The sequence below is a fragment of the Hyla sarda genome, unplaced genomic scaffold, assembly GCF_029499605.1.
Source record: "Hyla sarda isolate aHylSar1 unplaced genomic scaffold, aHylSar1.hap1 scaffold_189, whole genome shotgun sequence".
NCBI classification, from domain to species: domain Eukaryota; kingdom Metazoa; phylum Chordata; class Amphibia; order Anura; family Hylidae; genus Hyla; species Hyla sarda.
Window position 1 is genome coordinate 24,554 of NW_026608543.1, and position 23,352 is coordinate 47,905.

Consider the following 23,352-nt stretch of genomic DNA (forward strand, 5'->3'; position numbering starts at 1 on the left):
GAGAAAAACGTAAAAAAACGTGAAAAAAAAGTAAGAGGAAGAGAAGGGAAAAAAAGGTGGAAATGGGTTTAAAAGTGATTTCGGCGGAGAAATATATATATATATATATATATATATATATATATATATATACGCGCACACACACACATATATATAAACGTATTCTCCGTTGAGATATTGCAGCCGCTGCTGTGTCCAGGCCCAGGAGCCTTAGCACTGTGCTGTGATGTCACTCAATACCACTGACATCACTAGGTGTAAACAACATCTCTCCTTTGCTGTGTATGTGACTATGGAGCTGTTTGGTGATGTCGTCTATTATGGCCTTCATAGAAGCAACAGGAGATTGTTGCATCCATCTAGAACCCTCAGAACTACAGTGCTATGATGTCACTCACTTCCACAGGCCTTGCAGAGTGTAAACAACAACAACCCAGCTTTGTTGTGTATGTAACCATAGGGATTTGTGATGTCACCTAGAACCTTCACAGCAGCGACAGCTTTATGAGGAGCATCAGCACTGCTCTGCCTGAGCAGAACCATCACCGCCATAGGTTGTCAAATAACCCGGATTTAACCCACACAGGTAAGTCCAATGGGGTGCAGGCATGTCCTCTATGCTTACAGCTTCCCGTGGGTGTTGGTTTGATACCGTTTGGGGACAGCCAAGGAGGCATCTGCAGGCAACAAAGGTAGGTGTGTGCTTGTGTGTGTGTTTCCTATGCAGATCCTAAGCCCAGTGTCACATGCAAGTAGGAGGAGTAAGAAGGGTTCCTGGCAAATCCGGGTTATGGATTGCATTTAAAAAGGCCCCGTGGGAGTGCAATGGGCCCCTGTCTTGCTGCTTAGCAATAATGGTATGGGTTTAGGTTCTGCTGTGTGTACTGGTGGTTGACTGCCCCCCAGCCCAGAGTGTGCATGGAAAATTGTCTGGCAGCCTCCCTGACAGCAAGCAGTGATAGTGCCCATGAAGGGGACCTTGTTGGGCCCGCCCCTTTCACGGTTATCGCTTCTCGGCCTTTTGGCTAAGATCAAGTGTAGTATCTGTTCTTATCAGTTTAATATCTGATACGTCCCCTATCTGGGGACCATATATTAAATGGATTTTTGAGAACGGGGGCCGATTTCGAAGCTTGCTTCCGTCGCCCTATGCATTGACCCGATATGGCAGTATCTTCGGGTACAGTGCACCACCCCCTTACAGGGTTAAAAAGAAAGATTCCTACTTTCATTGCTACCTGCTTGCTGGCTAGCCAGCTAGCCAGCCCTGTGGGCCTTGCTGCTGCTGCTGCAGCCAAAAAACAAAAGGTGGTGCTGCTGCTGCTTCTGCTGCTTCTGCTTCTGCTTGTGTCTGGCCGCTGTTGGAGCGTCCAGGCACAGGACTTCTGCTGCTGCTGACTAAATGGCCTCCTTAATTGGATCATTTGAGTAGCCAGCACACCTGTGCAGGTAGGGCATGACATGATAGGCAGCTGCCTTGATAGCGGGTGGGTGCTGAATGTTCCTAATTGACAAAATAAGATTAATGCTTATGAAGAAATATAAAATCTCATCCCTTCCCCAATATCGCGCCACACCCCTACCCCTTAATTCCCTGGTTGAACTTGATGGACATATGTCTTTTTTCGACCGTACTAACTATGTAACTATGTAACATAACATGGGGGGGGTCTCCTGGCTGTTCACACAGGTGTGTCATTGCTGTACATTGACCATGCATTGCTTCTGTGGTATTGCAAAGGCAAAGACAAATGCTTCCAGCCATCCATTGCACTAATGGATTGGTCATCAGCTGGCTGTCTATGTCCCGCATCAATATAGACCAAAGTACAGAGGGTTAGGCTATGCTATTGTGCACCTACCTGATGCATCAGAAGGTGCGAGGCCCTTGCTAAATTCTGTGCACAGACTTTGAGATCTATACTTTAGACTGTATCTAAACCTGCTCCAACATGGACTGACATTCTGGCCTACTTTCAGCCGATGCGACTTGTCTGTCGCTGAACAGTCGCTTTTTATGTATTCAGCACCTATGTATAATGTTGTAAAAATGCTCTAGAAGCTAAAGTCGCAGAAATGTCACACATATTTGGCCTGCAACTTTCTGTGCGACAAATTCAGACAGGAAAAATCAGTATAAATCCTTAGAAAATTATCCCCCAGTGTCTCCATCTGCTGGCGGCATTGAATAAGCATTGCTGCACTGATGGGGTATGCATTAGACGAAAAAAAAGAAGAAAAAGAAGAATAATACGCCCAGAAAAGAGGCGAAAAGGAGAAAAACGTAAAAAAACGTGAAAAAAAAGTAAGAGGAAGAGAAGGGAAAAAAAGGTGGAAATGGGTTTAAAAGTGATTTCGGCGGAGAAATATATATATATATATATATATATATATATATATATATATATATACGCGCACACACACACATATATATAAACGTATTCTCCGTTGAGATATTGCAGCCGCTGCTGTGTCCAGGCCCAGGAGCCTTAGCACTGTGCTGTGATGTCACTCAATACCACTGACATCACTAGGTGTAAACAACATCTCTCCTTTGCTGTGTATGTGACTATGGAGCTGTTTGGTGATGTCGTCTATTATGGCCTTCATAGAAGCAACAGGAGATTGTTGCATCCATCTAGAACCCTCAGAACTACAGTGCTATGATGTCACTCACTTCCACAGGCCTTGCAGAGTGTAAACAACAACAACCCAGCTTTGATGTGTATGTAACCATAGGGATTTGTGATGTCACCTAGAACCTTCACAGCAGCGACAGCTTTATGAGGAGCATCAGCACTGCTCTGCCTGAGCAGAACCATCACCGCCATAGGTTGTCAAATAACCCGGATTTAACCCACACAGGTAAGTCCAATGGGGTGCAGGCATGTCCTCTATGCTTACAGCTTCCCGTGGGTGTTGGTTTGATACCGTTTGGGGACAGCCAAGGAGGCATCTGCAGGCAACAAAGGTAGGTGTGTGCTTGTGTGTGTGTTTCCTATGCAGATCCTAAGCCCAGTGTCACATGCAAGTAGGAGGAGTAAGAAGGGTTCCTGGCAAATCCGGGTTATGGATTGCATTTAAAAAGGCCCCGTGGGAGTGCAATGGGCCCCTGTCTTGCTGCTTAGCAATAATGGTATGGGTTTAGGTTCTGCTGTGTGTACTGGTGGTTGACTGCCCCCCAGCCCAGAGTGTGCATGGAAAATTGTCTGGCAGCCTCCCTGACAGCAAGCAGTGATAGTGCCCATGAAGGGGACCTTGTTGGGCCCGCCCCTTTCACGGTTATCGCTTCTCGGCCTTTTGGCTAAGATCAAGTGTAGTATCTGTTCTTATCAGTTTAATATCTGATACGTCCCCTATCTGGGGACCATATATTAAATGGATTTTTGAGAACGGGGGCCGATTTCGAAGCTTGCTTCCGTCGCCCTATGCATTGACCCGATATGGCAGTATCTTCGGGTACAGTGCACCACCCCCTTACAGGGTTAAAAAGAAAGATTCCTACTTTCATTGCTACCTGCTTGCTGGCTAGCCAGCTAGCCAGCCCTGTGGGCCTTGCTGCTGCTGCTGCAGCCAAAAAACAAAAGGTGGTGCTGCTGCTGCTTCTGCTGCTTCTGCTTCTGCTTGTGTCTGGCCGCTGTTGGAGCGTCCAGGCACAGGACTTCTGCTGCTGCTGACTAAATGGCCTCCTTAATTGGATCATTTGAGTAGCCAGCACACCTGTGCAGGTAGGGCATGACATGATAGGCAGCTGCCTTGATAGCGGGTGGGTGCTGAATGTTCCTAATTGACAAAATAAGATTAATGCTTATGAAGAAATATAAAATCTCATCCCTTCCCCAATATCGCGCCACACCCCTACCCCTTAATTCCCTGGTTGAACTTGATGGACATATGTCTTTTTTCGACCGTACTAACTATGTAACTATGTAACATAACATGGGGGGGGTCTCCTGGCTGTTCACACAGGTGTGTCATTGCTGTACATTGACCATGCATTGCTTCTGTGGTATTGCAAAGGCAAAGACAAATGCTTCCAGCCATCCATTGCACTAATGGATTGGTCATCAGCTGGCTGTCTATGTCCCGCATCAATATAGACCAAAGTACAGAGGGTTAGGCTATGCTATTGTGCACCTACCTGATGCATCAGAAGGTGCGAGGCCCTTGCTAAATTCTGTGCACAGACTTTGAGATCTATACTTTAGACTGTATCTAAACCTGCTCCAACATGGACTGACATTCTGGCCTACTTTCAGCCGATGCGACTTGTCTGTCGCTGAACAGTCGCTTTTTATGTATTCAGCACCTATGTATAATGTTGTAAAAATGCTCTAGAAGCTAAAGTCGCAGAAATGTCACACATATTTGGCCTGCAACTTTCTGTGCGACAAATTCAGACAGGAAAAATCAGTATAAATCCTTAGAAAATTATCCCCCAGTGTCTCCATCTGCTGGCGGTATTGAATAAGCATTGCTGCACTGATGGGGTATGCATTAGACGAAAAAAAAGAAGAAAAAGAAGAATAATACGCCCAGAAAAGAGGCGAAAAGGAGAAAAACGTAAAAAAACGTGAAAAAAAAGTAAGAGGAAGAGAAGGGAAAAAAAGGTGGAAATGGGTTTAAAAGTGATTTCGGCGGAGAAATATATATATATATATATATATATATATATATATATATATATATACACGCACACACACACATATATATAAACGTATTCTCCGTTGAGATATTGCAGCCGCTGCTGTGTCCAGGCCCAGGAGCCTTAGCACTGTGCTGTGATGTCACTCAATACCACTGACATCACTAGGTGTAAACAACATCTCTCCTTTGCTGTGTATGTGACTATGGAGCTGTTTGGTGATGTCGTCTATTATGGCCTTCATAGAAGCAACAGGAGATTGTTGCATCCATCTAGAACCCTCAGAACTACAGTGCTATGATGTCACTCACTTCCACAGGCCTTGCAGAGTGTAAACAACAACAACCCAGCTTTGTTGTGTATGTAACCATAGGGATTTGTGATGTCACCTAGAACCTTCACAGCAGCGACAGCTTTATGAGGAGCATCAGCACTGCTCTGCCTGAGCAGAACCATCACCGCCATAGGTTGTCAAATAACCCGGATTTAACCCACACAGGTAAGTCCAATGGGGTGCAGGCATGTCCTCTATGCTTACAGCTTCCCGTGGGTGTTGGTTTGATACCGTTTGGGGACAGCCAAGGAGGCATCTGCAGGCAACAAAGGTAGGTGTGTGCTTGTGTGTGTGTTTCCTATGCAGATCCTAAGCCCAGTGTCACATACAAGTAGGAGGAGTAAGAAGGGTTCCTGGCAAATCCGGGTTATGGATTGCATTTAAAAAGGCCCCGTGGGAGTGCAATGGGCCCCTGTCTTGCTGCTTAGCAATAATGGTATGGGTTTAGGTTCTGCTGTGTGTACTGGTGGTTGACTGCCCCCCAGCCCAGAGTGTGCATGGAAAATTGTCTGGCAGCCTCCCTGACAGCAAGCAGTGATAGTGCCCATGAAGGGGACCTTGTTGGGCCCGCCCCTTTCACGGTTATCGCTTCTCGGCCTTTTGGCTAAGATCAAGTGTAGTATCTGTTCTTATCAGTTTAATATCTGATACGTCCCCTATCTGGGGACCATATATTAAATGGATTTTTGAGAACGGGGGCCGATTTCGAAGCTTGCTTCCGTCGCCCTATGCATTGACCCGATATGGCAGTATCTTCGGGTACAGTGCACCACCCCCTTACAGGGTTAAAAAGAAAGATTCCTACTTTCATTGCTACCTGCTTGCTGGCTAGCCAGCTAGCCAGCCCTGTGGGCCTTGCTGCTGCTGCTGCAGCCAAAAAACAAAAGGTGGTGCTGCTGCTGCTTCTGCTGCTTCTGCTTCTGCTTGTGTCTGGCCGCTGTTGGAGCGTCCAGGCACAGGACTTCTGCTGCTGCTGACTAAATGGCCTCCTTAATTGGATCATTTGAGTAGCCAGCACACCTGTGCAGGTAGGGCATGACATGATAGGCAGCTGCCTTGATAGCGGGTGGGTGCTGAATGTTCCTAATTGACAAAATAAGATTAATGCTTATGAAGAAATATAAAATCTCATCCCTTCCCCAATATCGCGCCACACCCCTACCCCTTAATTCCCTGGTTGAACTTGATGGACATATGTCTTTTTTCGACCGTACTAACTATGTAACTATGTAACATAACATGGGGGGGGTCTCCTGGCTGTTCACACAGGTGTGTCATTGCTGTACATTGACCATGCATTGCTTCTGTGGTATTGCAAAGGCAAAGACAAATGCTTCCAGCCATCCATTGCACTAATGGATTGGTCATCAGCTGGCTGTCTATGTCCCGCATCAATATAGACCAAAGTACAGAGGGTTAGGCTATGCTATTGTGCACCTACCTGATGCATCAGAAGGTGCGAGGCCCTTGCTAAATTCTGTGCACAGACTTTGAGATCTATACTTTAGACTGTATCTAAACCTGCTCCAACATGGACTGACATTCTGGCCTACTTTCAGCCGATGCGACTTGTCTGTCGCTGAACAGTCGCTTTTTATGTATTCAGCACCTATGTATAATGTTGTAAAAATGCTCTAGAAGCTAAAGTCGCAGAAATGTCACACATATTTGGCCTGCAACTTTCTGTGCGACAAATTCAGACAGGAAAAATCAGTATAAATCCTTAGAAAATAATCCCCCAGTGTCTCCATCTGCTGGCGGTATTGAATAAGCATTGCTGCACTGATGGGGTATGCATTAGACGAAAAAAAAGAAGAAAAAGAAGAATAATACGCCCAGAAAAGAGGCGAAAAGGAGAAAAACGTAAAAAAACGTGAAAAAAAAGTAAGAGGAAGAGAAGGGAAAAAAAGGTGGAAATGGGTTTAAAAGTGATTTCGGCGGAGAAATATATATATATATATATATATATATATATATATATACGCGCACACACACACATATATATAAACGTATTCTCCGTTGAGATATTGCAGCCGCTGCTGTGTCCAGGCCCAGGAGCCTTAGCACTGTGCTGTGATGTCACTCAATACCACTGACATCACTAGGTGTAAACAACATCTCTCCTTTGCTGTGTATGTGACTATGGAGCTGTTTGGTGATGTCGTCTATTATGGCCTTCATAGAAGCAACAGGAGATTGTTGCATCCATCTAGAACCCTCAGAACTACAGTGCTATGATGTCACTCACTTCCACAGGCCTTGCAGAGTGTAAACAACAACAACCCAGCTTTGTTGTGTATGTAACCATAGGGATTTGTGATGTCACCTAGAACCTTCACAGCAGCGACAGCTTTATGAGGAGCATCAGCACTGCTCTGCCTGAGCAGAACCATCACCGCCATAGGTTGTCAAATAACCCGGATTTAACCCACACAGGTAAGTCCAATGGGGTGCAGGCATGTCCTCTATGCTTACAGCTTCCCGTGGGTGTTGGTTTGATACCGTTTGGGGACAGCCAAGGAGGCATCTGCAGGCAACAAAGGTAGGTGTGTGCTTGTGTGTGTGTTTCCTATGCAGATCCTAAGCCCAGTGTCACATGCAAGTAGGAGGAGTAAGAAGGGTTCCTGGCAAATCCGGGTTATGGATTGCATTTAAAAAGGCCCCGTGGGAGTGCAATGGGCCCCTGTCTTGCTGCTTAGCAATAATGGTATGGGTTTAGGTTCTGCTGTGTGTACTGGTGGTTGACTGCCCCCCAGCCCAGAGTGTGCATGGAAAATTGTCTGGCAGCCTCCCTGACAGCAAGCAGTGATAGTGCCCATGAAGGGGACCTTGTTGGGCCCGCCCCTTTCACGGTTATCGCTTCTCGGCCTTTTGGCTAAGATCAAGTGTAGTATCTGTTCTTATCAGTTTAATATCTGATACGTCCCCTATCTGGGGACCATATATTAAATGGATTTTTGAGAACGGGGGCCGATTTCGAAGCTTGCTTCCGTCGCCCTATGCATTGACCCGATATGGCAGTATCTTCGGGTACAGTGCACCACCCCCTTACAGGGTTAAAAAGAAAGATTCCTACTTTCATTGCTACCTGCTTGCTGGCTAGCCAGCTAGCCAGCCCTGTGGGCCTTGCTGCTGCTGCTGCAGCCAAAAAACAAAAGGTGGTGCTGCTGCTGCTTCTGCTGCTTCTGCTTCTGCTTGTGTCTGGCCGCTGTTGGAGCGTCCAGGCACAGGACTTCTGCTGCTGCTGACTAAATGGCCTCCTTAATTGGATCATTTGAGTAGCCAGCACACCTGTGCAGGTAGGGCATGACATGATAGGCAGCTGCCTTGATAGCGGGTGGGTGCTGAATGTTCCTAATTGACAAAATAAGATTAATGCTTATGAAGAAATATAAAATCTCATCCCTTCCCCAATATCGCGCCACACCCCTACCCCTTAATTCCCTGGTTGAACTTGATGGACATATGTCTTTTTTCGACCGTACTAACTATGTAACTATGTAACATAACATGGGGGGGGTCTCCTGGCTGTTCACACAGGTGTGTCATTGCTGTACATTGACCATGCATTGCTTCTGTGGTATTGCAAAGGCAAAGACAAATGCTTCCAGCCATCCATTGCACTAATGGATTGGTCATCAGCTGGCTGTCTATGTCCCGCATCAATATAGACCAAAGTACAGAGGGTTAGGCTATGCTATTGTGCACCTACCTGATGCATCAGAAGGTGCGAGGCCCTTGCTAAATTCTGTGCACAGACTTTGAGATCTATACTTTAGACTGTATCTAAACCTGCTCCAACATGGACTGACATTCTGGCCTACTTTCAGCCGATGCGACTTGTCTGTCGCTGAACAGTCGCTTTTTATGTATTCAGCACCTATGTATAATGTTGTAAAAATGCTCTAGAAGCTAAAGTCGCAGAAATGTCACACATATTTGGCCTGCAACTTTCTGTGCGACAAATTCAGACAGGAAAAATCAGTATAAATCCTTAGAAAATTATCCCCCAGTGTCTCCATCTGCTGGCGGTATTGAATAAGCATTGCTGCACTGATGGGGTATGCATTAGACGAAAAAAAAAGAAGAAAAAGAAGAATAATACGCCCAGAAAAGAGGCGAAAAGGAGAAAAACGTAAAAAAACGTGAAAAAAAAGTAAGAGGAAGAGAAGGGAAAAAAAGGTGGAAATGGGTTTAAAAGTGATTTCGGCGGAGAAATATATATATATATATATATATATATATATATATATATATATACGCGCACACACACACATATATATAAACGTATTCTCCGTTGAGATATTGCAGCCGCTGCTGTGTCCAGGCCCAGGAGCCTTAGCACTGTGCTGTGATGTCACTCAATACCACTGACATCACTAGGTGTAAACAACATCTCTCCTTTGCTGTGTATGTGACTATGGAGCTGTTTGGTGATGTCGTCTATTATGGCCTTCATAGAAGCAACAGGAGATTGTTGCATCCATCTAGAACCCTCAGAACTACAGTGCTATGATGTCACTCACTTCCACAGGCCTTGCAGAGTGTAAACAACAACAACCCAGCTTTGTTGTGTATGTAACCATAGGGATTTGTGATGTCACCTAGAACCTTCACAGCAGCGACAGCTTTATGAGGAGCATCAGCACTGCTCTGCCTGAGCAGAACCATCACCGCCATAGGTTGTCAAATAACCCGGATTTAACCCACACAGGTAAGTCCAATGGGGTGCAGGCATGTCCTCTATGCTTACAGCTTCCCGTGGGTGTTGGTTTGATACCGTTTGGGGACAGCCAAGGAGGCATCTGCAGGCAACAAAGGTAGGTGTGTGCTTGTGTGTGTGTTTCCTATGCAGATCCTAAGCCCAGTGTCACATGCAAGTAGGAGGAGTAAGAAGGGTTCCTGGCAAATCCGGGTTATGGATTGCATTTAAAAAGGCCCCGTGGGAGTGCAATGGGCCCCTGTCTTGCTGCTTAGCAATAATGGTATGGGTTTAGGTTCTGCTGTGTGTACTGGTGGTTGACTGCCCCCCAGCCCAGAGTGTGCATGGAAAATTGTCTGGCAGCCTCCCTGACAGCAAGCAGTGATAGTGCCCATGAAGGGGACCTTGTTGGGCCCGCCCCTTTCACGGTTATCGCTTCTCGGCCTTTTGGCTAAGATCAAGTGTAGTATCTGTTCTTATCAGTTTAATATCTGATACGTCCCCTATCTGGGGACCATATATTAAATGGATTTTTGAGAACGGGGGCCGATTTCGAAGCTTGCTTCCGTCGCCCTATGCATTGACCCGATATGGCAGTATCTTCGGGTACAGTGCACCACCCCCTTACAGGGTTAAAAAGAAAGATTCCTACTTTCATTGCTACCTGCTTGCTGGCTAGCCAGCTAGCCAGCCCTGTGGGCCTTGCTGCTGCTGCTGCAGCCAAAAAACAAAAGGTGGTGCTGCTGCTGCTTCTGCTGCTTCTGCTTCTGCTTGTGTCTGGCCGCTGTTGGAGCGTCCAGGCACAGGACTTCTGCTGCTGCTGACTAAATGGCCTCCTTAATTGGATCATTTGAGTAGCCAGCACACCTGTGCAGGTAGGGCATGACATGATAGGCAGCTGCCTTGATAGCGGGTGGGTGCTGAATGTTCCTAATTGACAAAATAAGATTAATGCTTATGAAGAAATATAAAATCTCATCCCTTCCCCAATATCGCGCCACACCCCTACCCCTTAATTCCCTGGTTGAACTTGATGGACATATGTCTTTTTTCGACCGTACTAACTATGTAACTATGTAACATAACATGGGGGGGGTCTCCTGGCTGTTCACACAGGTGTGTCATTGCTGTACATTGACCATGCATTGCTTCTGTGATATTGCAAAGGCAAAGACAAATGCTTCCAGCCATCCATTGCACTAATGGATTGGTCATCAGCTGGCTGTCTATGTCCCGCATCAATATAGACCAAAGTACAGAGGGTTAGGCTATGCTATTGTGCACCTACCTGATGCATCAGAAGGTGCGAGGCCCTTGCTAAATTCTGTGCACAGACTTTGAGATCTATACTTTAGACTGTATCTAAACCTGCTCCAACATGGACTGACATTCTGGCCTACTTTCAGCCGATGCGACTTGTCTGTCGCTGAACAGTCGCTTTTTATGTATTCAGCACCTATGTATAATGTTGTAAAAATGCTCTAGAAGCTAAAGTCGCAGAAATGTCACACATATTTGGCCTGCAACTTTCTGTGCGACAAATTCAGACAGGAAAAATCAGTATAAATCCTTAGAAAATTATCCCCCAGTGTCTCCATCTGCTGGCGGTATTGAATAAGCATTGCTGCACTGATGGGGTATGCATTAGACGAAAAAAAAGAAGAAAAAGAAGAATAATACGCCCAGAAAAGAGGCGAAAAGGAGAAAAACGTAAAAAAACGTGAAAAAAAAGTAAGAGGAAGAGAAGGGAAAAAAAGGTGGAAATGGGTTTAAAAGTGATTTCGGCGGAGAAATATATATATATATATATATATATATATATATATATATATATATACGCGCACACACACACATATATATAAACGTATTCTCCGTTGAGATATTGCAGCCGCTGCTGTGTCCAGGCCCAGGAGCCTTAGCACTGTGCTGTGATGTCACTCAATACCACTGACATCACTAGGTGTAAACAACATCTCTCCTTTGCTGTGTATGTGACTATGGAGCTGTTTGGTGATGTCGTCTATTATGGCCTTCATAGAAGCAACAGGAGATTGTTGCATCCATCTAGAACCCTCAGAACTACAGTGCTATGATGTCACTCACTTCCACAGGCCTTGCAGAGTGTAAACAACAACAACCCAGCTTTGTTGTGTATGTAACCATAGGGATTTGTGATGTCACCTAGAACCTTCACAGCAGCGACAGCTTTATGAGGAGCATCAGCACTGCTCTGCCTGAGCAGAACCATCACCGCCATAGGTTGTCAAATAACCCGGATTTAACCCACACAGGTAAGTCCAATGGGGTGCAGGCATGTCCTCTATGCTTACAGCTTCCCGTGGGTGTTGGTTTGATACCGTTTGGGGACAGCCAAGGAGGCATCTGCAGGCAACAAAGGTAGGTGTGTGCTTGTGTGTGTGTTTCCTATGCAGATCCTAAGCCCAGTGTCACATGCAAGTAGGAGGAGTAAGAAGGGTTCCTGGCAAATCCGGGTTATGGATTGCATTTAAAAAGGCCCCGTGGGAGTGCAATGGGCCCCTGTCTTGCTGCTTAGCAATAATGGTATGGGTTTAGGTTCTGCTGTGTGTACTGGTGGTTGACTGCCCCCCAGCCCAGAGTGTGCATGGAAAATTGTCTGGCAGCCTCCCTGACAGCAAGCAGTGATAGTGCCCATGAAGGGGACCTTGTTGGGCCCGCCCCTTTCACGGTTATCGCTTCTCGGCCTTTTGGCTAAGATCAAGTGTAGTATCTGTTCTTATCAGTTTAATATCTGATACGTCCCCTATCTGGGGACCATATATTAAATGGATTTTTGAGAACGGGGGCCGATTTCGAAGCTTGCTTCCGTCGCCCTATGCATTGACCCGATATGGCAGTATCTTCGGGTACAGTGCACCACCCCCTTACAGGGTTAAAAAGAAAGATTCCTACTTTCATTGCTACCTGCTTGCTGGCTAGCCAGCTAGCCAGCCCTGTGGGCCTTGCTGCTGCTGCTGCAGCCAAAAAACAAAAGGTGGTGCTGCTGCTGCTTCTGCTGCTTCTGCTTCTGCTTGTGTCTGGCCGCTGTTGGAGCGTCCAGGCACAGGACTTCTGCTGCTGCTGACTAAATGGCCTCCTTAATTGGATCATTTGAGTAGCCAGCACACCTGTGCAGGTAGGGCATGACATGATAGGCAGCTGCCTTGATAGCGGGTGGGTGCTGAATGTTCCTAATTGACAAAATAAGATTAATGCTTATGAAGAAATATAAAATCTCATCCCTTCCCCAATATCGCGCCACACCCCTACCCCTTAATTCCCTGGTTGAACTTGATGGACATATGTCTTTTTTCGACCGTACTAACTATGTAACTATGTAACATAACATGGGGGGGGTCTCCTGGCTGTTCACACAGGTGTGTCATTGCTGTACATTGACCATGCATTGCTTCTGTGGTATTGCAAAGGCAAAGACAAATGCTTCCAGCCATCCATTGCACTAATGGATTGGTCATCAGCTGGCTGTCTATGTCCCGCATCAATATAGACCAAAGTACAGAGGGTTAGGCTATGCTATTGTGCACCTACCTGATGCATCAGAAGGTGCGAGGCCCTTGCTAAATTCTGTGCACAGACTTTGAGATCTATACTTTAGACTGTATCTAAACCTGCTCCAACATGGACTGACATTCTGGCCTACTTTCAGCCGATGCGACTTGTCTGTCGCTGAACAGTCGCTTTTTATGTATTCAGCACCTATGTATAATGTTGTAAAAATGCTCTAGAAGCTAAAGTCGCAGAAATGTCACACATATTTGGCCTGCAACTTTCTGTGCGACAAATTCAGACAGGAAAAATCAGTATAAATCCTTAGAAAATTATCCCCCAGTGTCTCCATCTGCTGGCGGTATTGAATAAGCATTGCTGCACTGATGGGGTATGCATTAGACGAAAAAAAAGAAGAAAAAGAAGAATAATACGCCCAGAAAAGAGGCGAAAAGGAGAAAAACGTAAAAAAACGTGAAAAAAAAGTAAGAGGAAGAGAAGGGAAAAAAAGGTGGAAATGGGTTTAAAAGTGATTTCGGCGGAGAAATATATATATATATATATATATATATATATATATATATATATATATATACGCGCACACACACACATATATATAAACGTATTCTCCGTTGAGATATTGCAGCCGCTGCTGTGTCCAGGCCCAGGAGCCTTAGCACTGTGCTGTGATGTCACTCAATACCACTGACATCACTAGGTGTAAACAACATCTCTCCTTTGCTGTGTATGTGACTATGGAGCTGTTTGGTGATGTCGTCTATTATGGCCTTCATAGAAGCAACAGGAGATTGTTGCATCCATCTAGAACCCTCAGAACTACAGTGCTATGATGTCACTCACTTCCACAGGCCTTGCAGAGTGTAAACAACAACAACCCAGCTTTGTTGTGTATGTAACCATAGGGATTTGTGATGTCACCTAGAACCTTCACAGCAGCGACAGCTTTATGAGGAGCATCAGCACTGCTCTGCCTGAGCAGAACCATCACCGCCATAGGTTGTCAAATAACCCGGATTTAACCCACACAGGTAAGTCCAATGGGGTGCAGGCATGTCCTCTATGCTTACAGCTTCCCGTGGGTGTTGGTTTGATACCGTTTGGGGACAGCCAAGGAGGCATCTGCAGGCAACAAAGGTAGGTGTGTGCTTGTGTGTGTGTTTCCTATGCAGATCCTAAGCCCAGTGTCACATGCAAGTAGGAGGAGTAAGAAGGGTTCCTGGCAAATCCGGGTTATGGATTGCATTTAAAAAGGCCCCGTGGGAGTGCAATGGGCCCCTGTCTTGCTGCTTAGCAATAATGGTATGGGTTTAGGTTCTGCTGTGTGTACTGGTGGTTGACTGCCCCCCAGCCCAGAGTGTGCATGGAAAATTGTCTGGCAGCCTCCCTGACAGCAAGCAGTGATAGTGCCCATGAAGGGGACCTTGTTGGGCCCGCCCCTTTCACGGTTATCGCTTCTCGGCCTTTTGGCTAAGATCAAGTGTAGTATCTGTTCTTATCAGTTTAATATCTGATACGTCCCCTATCTGGGGACCATATATTAAATGGATTTTTGAGAACGGGGGCCGATTTCGAAGCTTGCTTCCGTCGCCCTATGCATTGACCCGATATGGCAGTATCTTCGGGTACAGTGCACCACCCCCTTACAGGGTTAAAAAGAAAGATTCCTACTTTCATTGCTACCTGCTTGCTGGCTAGCCAGCTAGCCAGCCCTGTGGGCCTTGCTGCTGCTGCTGCAGCCAAAAAACAAAAGGTGGTGCTGCTGCTGCTTCTGCTGCTTCTGCTTCTGCTTGTGTCTGGCCGCTGTTGGAGCGTCCAGGCACAGGACTTCTGCTGCTGCTGACTAAATGGCCTCCTTAATTGGATCATTTGAGTAGCCAGCACACCTGTGCAGGTAGGGCATGACATGATAGGCAGCTGCCTTGATAGCGGGTGGGTGCTGAATGTTCCTAATTGACAAAATAAGATTAATGCTTATGAAGAAATATAAAATCTCATCCCTTCCCCAATATCGCGCCACACCCCTACCCCTTAATTCCCTGGTTGAACTTGATGGACATATGTCTTTTTTCGACCGTACTAACTATGTAACTATGTAACATAACATGGGGGGGGTCTCCTGGCTGTTCACACAGGTGTGTCATTGCTGTACATTGACCATGCATTGCTTCTGTGGTATTGCAAAGGCAAAGACAAATGCTTCCAGCCATCCATTGCACTAATGGATTGGTCATCAGCTGGCTGTCTATGTCCCGCATCAATATAGACCAAAGTACAGAGGGTTAGGCTATGCTATTGTGCACCTACCTGATGCATCAGAAGGTGCGAGGCCCTTGCTAAATTCTGTGCACAGACTTTGAGATCTATACTTTAGACTGTATCTAAACCTGCTCCAACATGGACTGACATTCTGGCCTACTTTCAGCCGATGCGACTTGTCTGTCGCTGAACAGTCGCTTTTTATGTATTCAGCACCTATGTATAATGTTGTAAAAATGCTCTAGAAGCTAAAGTCGCAGAAATGTCACACATATTTGGCCTGCAACTTTCTGTGCGACAAATTCAGACAGGAAAAATCAGTATAAATCCTTAGAAAATTATCCCCCAGTGTCTCCATCTGCTGGCGGTATTGAATAAGCATTGCTGCACTGATGGGGTATGCATTAGACGAAAAAAAAAGAAGAAAAAGAAGAATAATACGCCCAGAAAAGAGGCGAAAAGGAGAAAAACGTAAAAAAACGTGAAAAAAAAGTAAGAGGAAGAGAAGGGAAAAAAAGGTGGAAATGGGTTTAAAAGTGATTTCGGCGGAGAAATATATATATATATATATATATATATATATATATATATATATATATATACGCGCACACACACACATATATATAAACGTATTCTCCGTTGAGATATTGCAGCCGCTGCTGTGTCCAGGCCCAGGAGCCTTAGCACTGTGCTGTGATGTCACTCAATACCACTGACATCACTAGGTGTAAACAACATCTCTCCTTTGCTGTGTATGTGACTATGGAGCTGTTTGGTGATGTCGTCTATTATGGCCTTCATAGAAGCAACAGGAGATTGTTGCATCCATCTAGAACCCTCAGAACTACAGTGCTATGATGTCACTCACTTCCACAGGCCTTGCAGAGTGTAAACAACAACAACCCAGCTTTGTTGTGTATGTAACCATAGGGATTTGTGATGTCACCTAGAACCTTCACAGCAGCGACAGCTTTATGAGGAGCATCAGCACTGCTCTGCCTGAGCAGAACCATCACCGCCATAGGTTGTCAAATAACCCGGATTTAACCCACACAGGTAAGTCCAATGGGGTGCAGGCATGTCCTCTATGCTTACAGCTTCCCGTGGGTGTTGGTTTGATACCGTTTGGGGACAGCCAAGGAGGCATCTGCAGGCAACAAAGGTAGGTGTGTGCTTGTGTGTGTGTTTCCTATGCAGATCCTAAGCCCAGTGTCACATGCAAGTAGGAGGAGTAAGAAGGGTTCCTGGCAAATCCGGGTTATGGATTGCATTTAAAAAGGCCCCGTGGGAGTGCAATGGGCCCCTGTCTTGCTGCTTAGCAATAATGGTATGGGTTTAGGTTCTGCTGTGTGTACTGGTGGTTGACTGCCCCCCAGCCCAGAGTGTGCATGGAAAATTGTCTGGCAGCCTCCCTGACAGCAAGCAGTGATAGTGCCCATGAAGGGGACCTTGTTGGGCCCGCCCCTTTCACGGTTATCGCTTCTCGGCCTTTTGGCTAAGATCAAGTGTAGTATCTGTTCTTATCAGTTTAATATCTGATACGTCCCCTATCTGGGGACCATATATTAAATGGATTTTTGAGAACGGGGGCCGATTTCGAAGCTTGCTTCCGTCGCCCTATGCATTGACCCGATATGGCAGTATCTTCGGGTACAGTGCACCACCCCCTTACAGGGTTAAAAAGAAAGATTCCTACTTTCATTGCTACCTGCTTGCTGGCTAGCCAGCTAGCCAGCCCTGTGGGCCTTGCTGCTGCTGCTGCAGCCAAAAAACAAAAGGTGGTGCTGCTGCTGCTTCTGCTGCTTCTGCTTCTGCTTGTGTCTGGCCGCTGTTGGAGCGTCCAGGCACAGGACTTCTGCTGCTGCTGACTAAATGGCCTCCTTAATTGGATCATTTGAGTAGCCAGCACACCTGTGCAGGTAGGGCATGACATGATAGGCAGCTGCCTTGATAGCGGGTGGGTGCTGAATGTTCCTAATTGACAAAATAAGATTAATGCTTATGAAGAAATATAAAATCTCATCCCTTCCCCAATATCGCGCCACACCCCTACCCCTTAATTCCCTGGTTGAACTTGATGGACATATGTCTTTTTTCGACCGTACTAACTATGTAACTATGTAACATAACATGGGGGGGGTCTCCTGGCTGTTCACACAGGTGTGTCATTGCTGTACATTGACCATGCATTGCTTCTGTGATATTGCAAAGGCAAAGACAAATGCTTCCAGCCATCCATTGCACTAATGGATTGGTCATCAGCTGGCTGTCTATGTCCCGCATCAATATAGACCAAAGTACAGAGGGTTAGGCTATGCTATTGTGCACCTACCTGATGCATCAGAAGGTGCGAGGCCCTTGCTAAATTCTGTGCACAGACTTTGAGATCTATACTTTAGACTGTATCTAAACCTGCTCCAACATGGACTGACATTCTGGCCTACTTTCAGCCGATGCGACTTGTCTGTCGCTGAACAGTCGCTTTTTATGTATTCAGCACCTATGTATAATGTTGTAAAAATGCTCTAGAAGCTAAAGTCGCAGAAATGTCACACATATTTGGCCTGCAACTTTCTGTGCGACAAATTCAGACAGGAAAAATCAGTATAAATCCTTAGAAAATTATCCCCCAGTGTCTCCATCTGCTGGCGGTATTGAATAAGCATTGCTGCACTGATGGGGTATGCATTAGACGAAAAAAAAGAAGAAAAAGAAGAATAATACGCCCAGAAAAGAGGCGAAAAGGAGAAAAACGTAAAAAAACGTGAAAAAAAAGTAAGAGGAAGAGAAGGGAAAAAAAGGTGGAAATGGGTTTAAAAGTGATTTCGGCGGAGAAATATATATATATATATATATATATATATATATATATATATATATACGCGCACACACACACATATATATAAACGTATTCTCCGTTGAGATATTGCAGCCGCTGCTGTGTCCAGGCCCAGGAGCCTTAGCACTGTGCTGTGATGTCACTCAATACCACTGACATCACTAGGTGTAAACAACATCTCTCCTTTGCTGTGTATGTGACTATGGAGCTGTTTGGTGATGTCGTCTATTATGGCCTTCATAGAAGCAACAGGAGATTGTTGCATCCATCTAGAACCCTCAGAACTACAGTGCTATGATGTCACTCACTTCCACAGGCCTTGCAGAGTGTAAACAACAACAACCCAGCTTTGTTGTGTATGTAACCATAGGGATTTGTGATGTCACCTAGAACCTTCACAGCAGCGACAGCTTTATGAGGAGCATCAGCACTGCTCTGCCTGAGCAGAACCATCACCGCCATAGGTTGTCAAATAACCCGGATTTAACCCACACAGGTAAGTCCAATGGGGTGCAGGCATGTCCTCTATGCTTACAGCTTCCCGTGGGTGTTGGTTTGATACCGTTTGGGGACAGCCAAGGAGGCATCTGCAGGCAACAAAGGTAGGTGTGTGCTTGTGTGTGTGTTTCCTATGCAGATCCTAAGCCCAGTGTCACATGCAAGTAGGAGGAGTAAGAAGGGTTCCTGGCAAATCCGGGTTATGGATTGCATTTAAAAAGGCCCCGTGGGAGTGCAATGGGCCCCTGTCTTGCTGCTTAGCAATAATGGTATGGGTTTAGGTTCTGCTGTGTGTACTGGTGGTTGACTGCCCCCCAGCCCAGAGTGTGCATGGAAAATTGTCTGGCAGCCTCCCTGACAGCAAGCAGTGATAGTGCCCATGAAGGGGACCTTGTTGGGCCCGCCCCTTTCACGGTTATCGCTTCTCGGCCTTTTGGCTAAGATCAAGTGTAGTATCTGTTCTTATCAGTTTAATATCTGATACGTCCCCTATCTGGGGACCATATATTAAATGGATTTTTGAGAACGGGGGCCGATTTCGAAGCTTGCTTCCGTCGCCCTATGCATTGACCCGATATGGCAGTATCTTCGGGTACAGTGCACCACCCCCTTACAGGGTTAAAAAGAAAGATTCCTACTTTCATTGCTACCTGCTTGCTGGCTAGCCAGCTAGCCAGCCCTGTGGGCCTTGCTGCTGCTGCTGCAGCCAAAAAACAAAAGGTGGTGCTGCTGCTGCTTCTTCTGCTTCTGCTTGTGTCTGGCCGCTGTTGGAGCGTCCAGGCACAGGACTTCTGCTGCTGCTGACTAAATGGCCTCCTTAATTGGATCATTTGAGTAGCCAGCACACCTGTGCAGGTAGGGCATGACATGATAGGCAGCTGCCTTGATAGCGGGTGGGTGCTGAATGTTCCTAATTGACAAAATAAGATTAATGCTTATGAAGAAATATAAAATCTCATCCCTTCCCCAATATCGCGCCACACCCCTACCCCTTAATTCCCTGGTTGAACTTGATGGACATATGTCTTTTTTCGACCGTACTAACTATGTAACTATGTAACATAACATGGGGGGGGTCTCCTGGCTGTTCACACAGGTGTGTCATTGCTGTACATTGACCATGCATTGCTTCTGTGGTATTGCAAAGGCAAAGACAAATGCTTCCAGCCATCCATTGCACTAATGGATTGGTCATCAGCTGGCTGTCTATGTCCCGCATCAATATAGACCAAAGTACAGAGGGTTAGGCTATGCTATTGTGCACCTACCTGATGCATCAGAAGGTGCGAGGCCCTTGCTAAATTCTGTGCACAGACTTTGAGATCTATACTTTAGACTGTATCTAAACCTGCTCCAACATGGACTGACATTCTGGCCTACTTTCAGCCGATGCGACTTGTCTGTCGCTGAACAGTCGCTTTTTATGTATTCAGCACCTATGTATAATGTTGTAAAAATGCTCTAGAAGCTAAAGTCGCAGAAATGTCACACATATTTGGCCTGCAACTTTCTGTGCGACAAATTCAGACAGGAAAAATCAGTATAAATCCTTAGAAAATTATCCCCCAGTGTCTCCATCTGCTGGCGGTAGTGAATAAGCATTGCTGCACTGATGGGGTATGCATTAGACGAAAAAAAAGAAGAAAAAGAAGAATAATACGCCCAGAAAAGAGGCGAAAAGGAGAAAAACGTAAAAAAACGTGAAAAAAAAGTAAGAGGAAGAGAAGGGAAAAAAAGGTGGAAATGGGTTTAAAAGTGATTTCGGCGGAGATATATATATATATATATATATATATATATATATATATATATACGCGCACACACACACATATATATAAACGTATTCTCCGTTGAGATATTGCAGCCGCTGCTGTGTCCAGGCCCAGGAGCCTTAGCACTGTGCTGTGATGTCACTCAATACCACTGACATCACTAGGTGTAAACAACATCTCTCCTTTGCTGTGTATGTGACTATGGAGCTGTTTGGTGATGTCGTCTATTATGGCCTTCATAGAAGCAACAGGAGATTGTTGCATCCATCTAGAACCCTCAGAACTACAGTGCTATGATGTCACTCACTTCCACAGGCCTTGCAGAGTGTAAACAACAACAACCCAGCTTTGTTGTGTATGTAACCATAGGGATTTGTGATGTCACCTAGAACCTTCACAGCAGCGACAGCTTTATGAGGAGCATCAGCACTGCTCTGCCTGAGCAGAACCATCACCGCCATAGGTTGTCAAATAACCCGGATTTAACCCACACAGGTAAGTCCAATGGGGTGCAGGCATGTCCTCTATGCTTACAGCTTCCCGTGGGTGTTGGTTTGATACCGTTTGGGGACAGCCAAGGAGGCATCTGCAGGCAACAAAGGTAGGTGTGTGCTTGTGTGTGTGTTTCCTATGCAGATCCTAAGCCCAGTGTCACATGCAAGTAGGAGGAGTAAGAAGGGTTCCTGGCAAATCCGGGTTATGGATTGCATTTAAAAAGGCCCCGTGGGAGTGCAATGGGCCCCTGTCTTGCTGCTTAGCAATAATGGTATGGGTTTAGGTTCTGCTGTGTGTACTGGTGGTTGACTGCCCCCCAGCCCAGAGTGTGCATGGAAAATTGTCTGGCAGCCTCCCTGACAGCAAGCAGTGATAGTGCCCATGAAGGGGACCTTGTTGGGCCCGCCCCTTTCACGGTTATCGCTTCTCGGCCTTTTGGCTAAGATCAAGTGTAGTATCTGTTCTTATCAGTTTAATATCTGATACGTCCCCTATCTGGGGACCATATATTAAATGGATTTTTGAGAACGGGGGCCGATTTCGAAGCTTGCTTCCGTCGCCCTATGCATTGACCCGATATGGCAGTATCTTCGGGTACAGTGCACCACCCCCTTACAGGGTTAAAAAGAAAGATTCCTACTTTCATTGCTACCTGCTTGCTGGCTAGCCAGCTAGCCAGCCCTGTGGGCCTTGCTGCTGCTGCTGCAGCCAAAAAACAAAAGGTGGTGCTGCTGCTGCTTCTGCTGCTTCTGCTTCTGCTTGTGTCTGGCCGCTGTTGGAGCATCCAGGCACAGGACTTCTGCTGCTGCTGACTAAATGGCCTCCTTAATTGGATCATTTGAGTAGCCAGCACACCTGTGCAGGTAGGGCATGACATGATAGGCAGCTGCCTTGATAGCGGGTGGGTGCTGAATGTTCCTAATTGACAAAATAAGATTAATGCTTATGAAGAAATATAAAATCTCATCCCTTCCCCAATATCGCGCCACACCCCTACCCCTTAATTCCCTGGTTGAACTTGATGGACATATGTCTTTTTTCGACCGTACTAACTATGTAACTATGTAACATAACATGGGGGGGGTCTCCTGGCTGTTCACACAGGTGTGTCATTGCTGTACATTGACCATGCATTGCTTCTGTGGTATTGCAAAGGCAAAGACAAATGCTTCCAGCCATCCATTGCACTAATGGATTGGTCATCAGCTGGCTGTCTATGTCCCGCATCAATATAGACCAAAGTACAGAGGGTTAGGCTATGCTATTGTGCACCTACCTGATGCATCAGAAGGTGCGAGGCCCTTGCTAAATTCTGTGCACAGACTTTGAGATCTATACTTTAGACTGTATCTAAACCTGCTCCAACATGGACTGACATTCTGGCCTACTTTCAGCCGATGCGACTTGTCTGTCGCTGAACAGTCGCTTTTTATGTATTCAGCACCTATGTATAATGTTGTAAAAATGCTCTAGAAGCTAAAGTCGCAGAAATGTCACACATATTTGGCCTGCAACTTTCTGTGCGACAAATTCAGACAGGAAAAATCAGTATAAATCCTTAGAAAATTATCCCCCAGTGTCTCCATCTGCTGGCGGTATTGAATAAGCATTGCTGCACTGATGGGGTATGCATTAGACGAAAAAAAAGAAGAAAAAGAAGAATAATACGCCCAGAAAAGAGGCGAAAAGGAGAAAAACGTAAAAAAACGTGAAAAAAAAGTAAGAGGAAGAGAAGGGAAAAAAAGGTGGAAATGGGTTTAAAAGTGATTTCGGCGGAGAAATATATATATATATATATATATATATATATATATATATATATATACGCGCACACACACACATATATATAAACGTATTCTCCGTTGAGATATTGCAGCCGCTGCTGTGTCCAGGCCCAGGAGCCTTAGCACTGTGCTGTGATGTCACTCAATACCACTGACATCACTAGGTGTAAACAACATCTCTCCTTTGCTGTGTATGTGACTATGGAGCTGTTTGGTGATGTCGTCTATTATGGCCTTCATAGAAGCAACAGGAGATTGTTGCATCCATCTAGAACCCTCAGAACTACAGTGCTATGATGTCACTCACTTCCACAGGCCTTGCAGAGTGTAAACAACAACAACCCAGCTTTGTTGTGTATGTAACCATAGGGATTTGTGATGTCACCTAGAACCTTCACAGCAGCGACAGCTTTATGAGGAGCATCAGCACTGCTCTGCCTGAGCAGAACCATCACCGCCATAGGTTGTCAAATAACCCGGA

The 23,352-nt window shown here is 45.8% G+C and overlaps 10 non-coding genes across 10 annotated transcripts; all 10 read left to right on the forward strand.

Annotated features, from left to right (window-relative positions):
• Nucleotides 1-1,005: 1,005 nt before the first annotated feature.
• LOC130315884 (U2 spliceosomal RNA) lies at nucleotides 1,006-1,196 on the forward strand. Its single transcript, XR_008863313.1, has one exon. It is a non-coding gene; the product is annotated as a U2 spliceosomal RNA (small nuclear RNA).
• Nucleotides 1,197-3,284: 2,088 nt separating this feature from the next.
• Nucleotides 3,285-3,475, forward strand: LOC130315896 (U2 spliceosomal RNA). Its single transcript, XR_008863324.1, has one exon. It is a non-coding gene; the product is annotated as a U2 spliceosomal RNA (small nuclear RNA).
• A 2,088-nt stretch (nucleotides 3,476-5,563) lies between these two features.
• Nucleotides 5,564-5,754, forward strand: LOC130315908 (U2 spliceosomal RNA). Its single transcript, XR_008863331.1, has one exon. It is a non-coding gene; the product is annotated as a U2 spliceosomal RNA (small nuclear RNA).
• Nucleotides 5,755-7,834: 2,080 nt separating this feature from the next.
• On the forward strand, nucleotides 7,835-8,025 carry LOC130315920 (U2 spliceosomal RNA). The gene has a single exon (XR_008863336.1). It is a non-coding gene; the product is annotated as a U2 spliceosomal RNA (small nuclear RNA).
• Nucleotides 8,026-10,112: 2,087 nt separating this feature from the next.
• Nucleotides 10,113-10,303, forward strand: LOC130315923 (U2 spliceosomal RNA). Its single transcript, XR_008863337.1, has one exon. It is a non-coding gene; the product is annotated as a U2 spliceosomal RNA (small nuclear RNA).
• A 2,088-nt stretch (nucleotides 10,304-12,391) lies between these two features.
• Nucleotides 12,392-12,582, forward strand: LOC130315924 (U2 spliceosomal RNA). Its single transcript, XR_008863338.1, has one exon. It is a non-coding gene; the product is annotated as a U2 spliceosomal RNA (small nuclear RNA).
• A 2,092-nt stretch (nucleotides 12,583-14,674) lies between these two features.
• LOC130315925 (U2 spliceosomal RNA) lies at nucleotides 14,675-14,865 on the forward strand. Its single transcript, XR_008863339.1, has one exon. It is a non-coding gene; the product is annotated as a U2 spliceosomal RNA (small nuclear RNA).
• A 2,093-nt stretch (nucleotides 14,866-16,958) lies between these two features.
• Nucleotides 16,959-17,149, forward strand: LOC130315926 (U2 spliceosomal RNA). Its single transcript, XR_008863340.1, has one exon. It is a non-coding gene; the product is annotated as a U2 spliceosomal RNA (small nuclear RNA).
• A 2,088-nt stretch (nucleotides 17,150-19,237) lies between these two features.
• Nucleotides 19,238-19,428, forward strand: LOC130315927 (U2 spliceosomal RNA). The gene has a single exon (XR_008863341.1). It is a non-coding gene; the product is annotated as a U2 spliceosomal RNA (small nuclear RNA).
• Nucleotides 19,429-21,506: 2,078 nt separating this feature from the next.
• On the forward strand, nucleotides 21,507-21,697 carry LOC130315929 (U2 spliceosomal RNA). Its single transcript, XR_008863343.1, has one exon. It is a non-coding gene; the product is annotated as a U2 spliceosomal RNA (small nuclear RNA).
• Nucleotides 21,698-23,352: the final 1,655 nt, after the last annotated feature.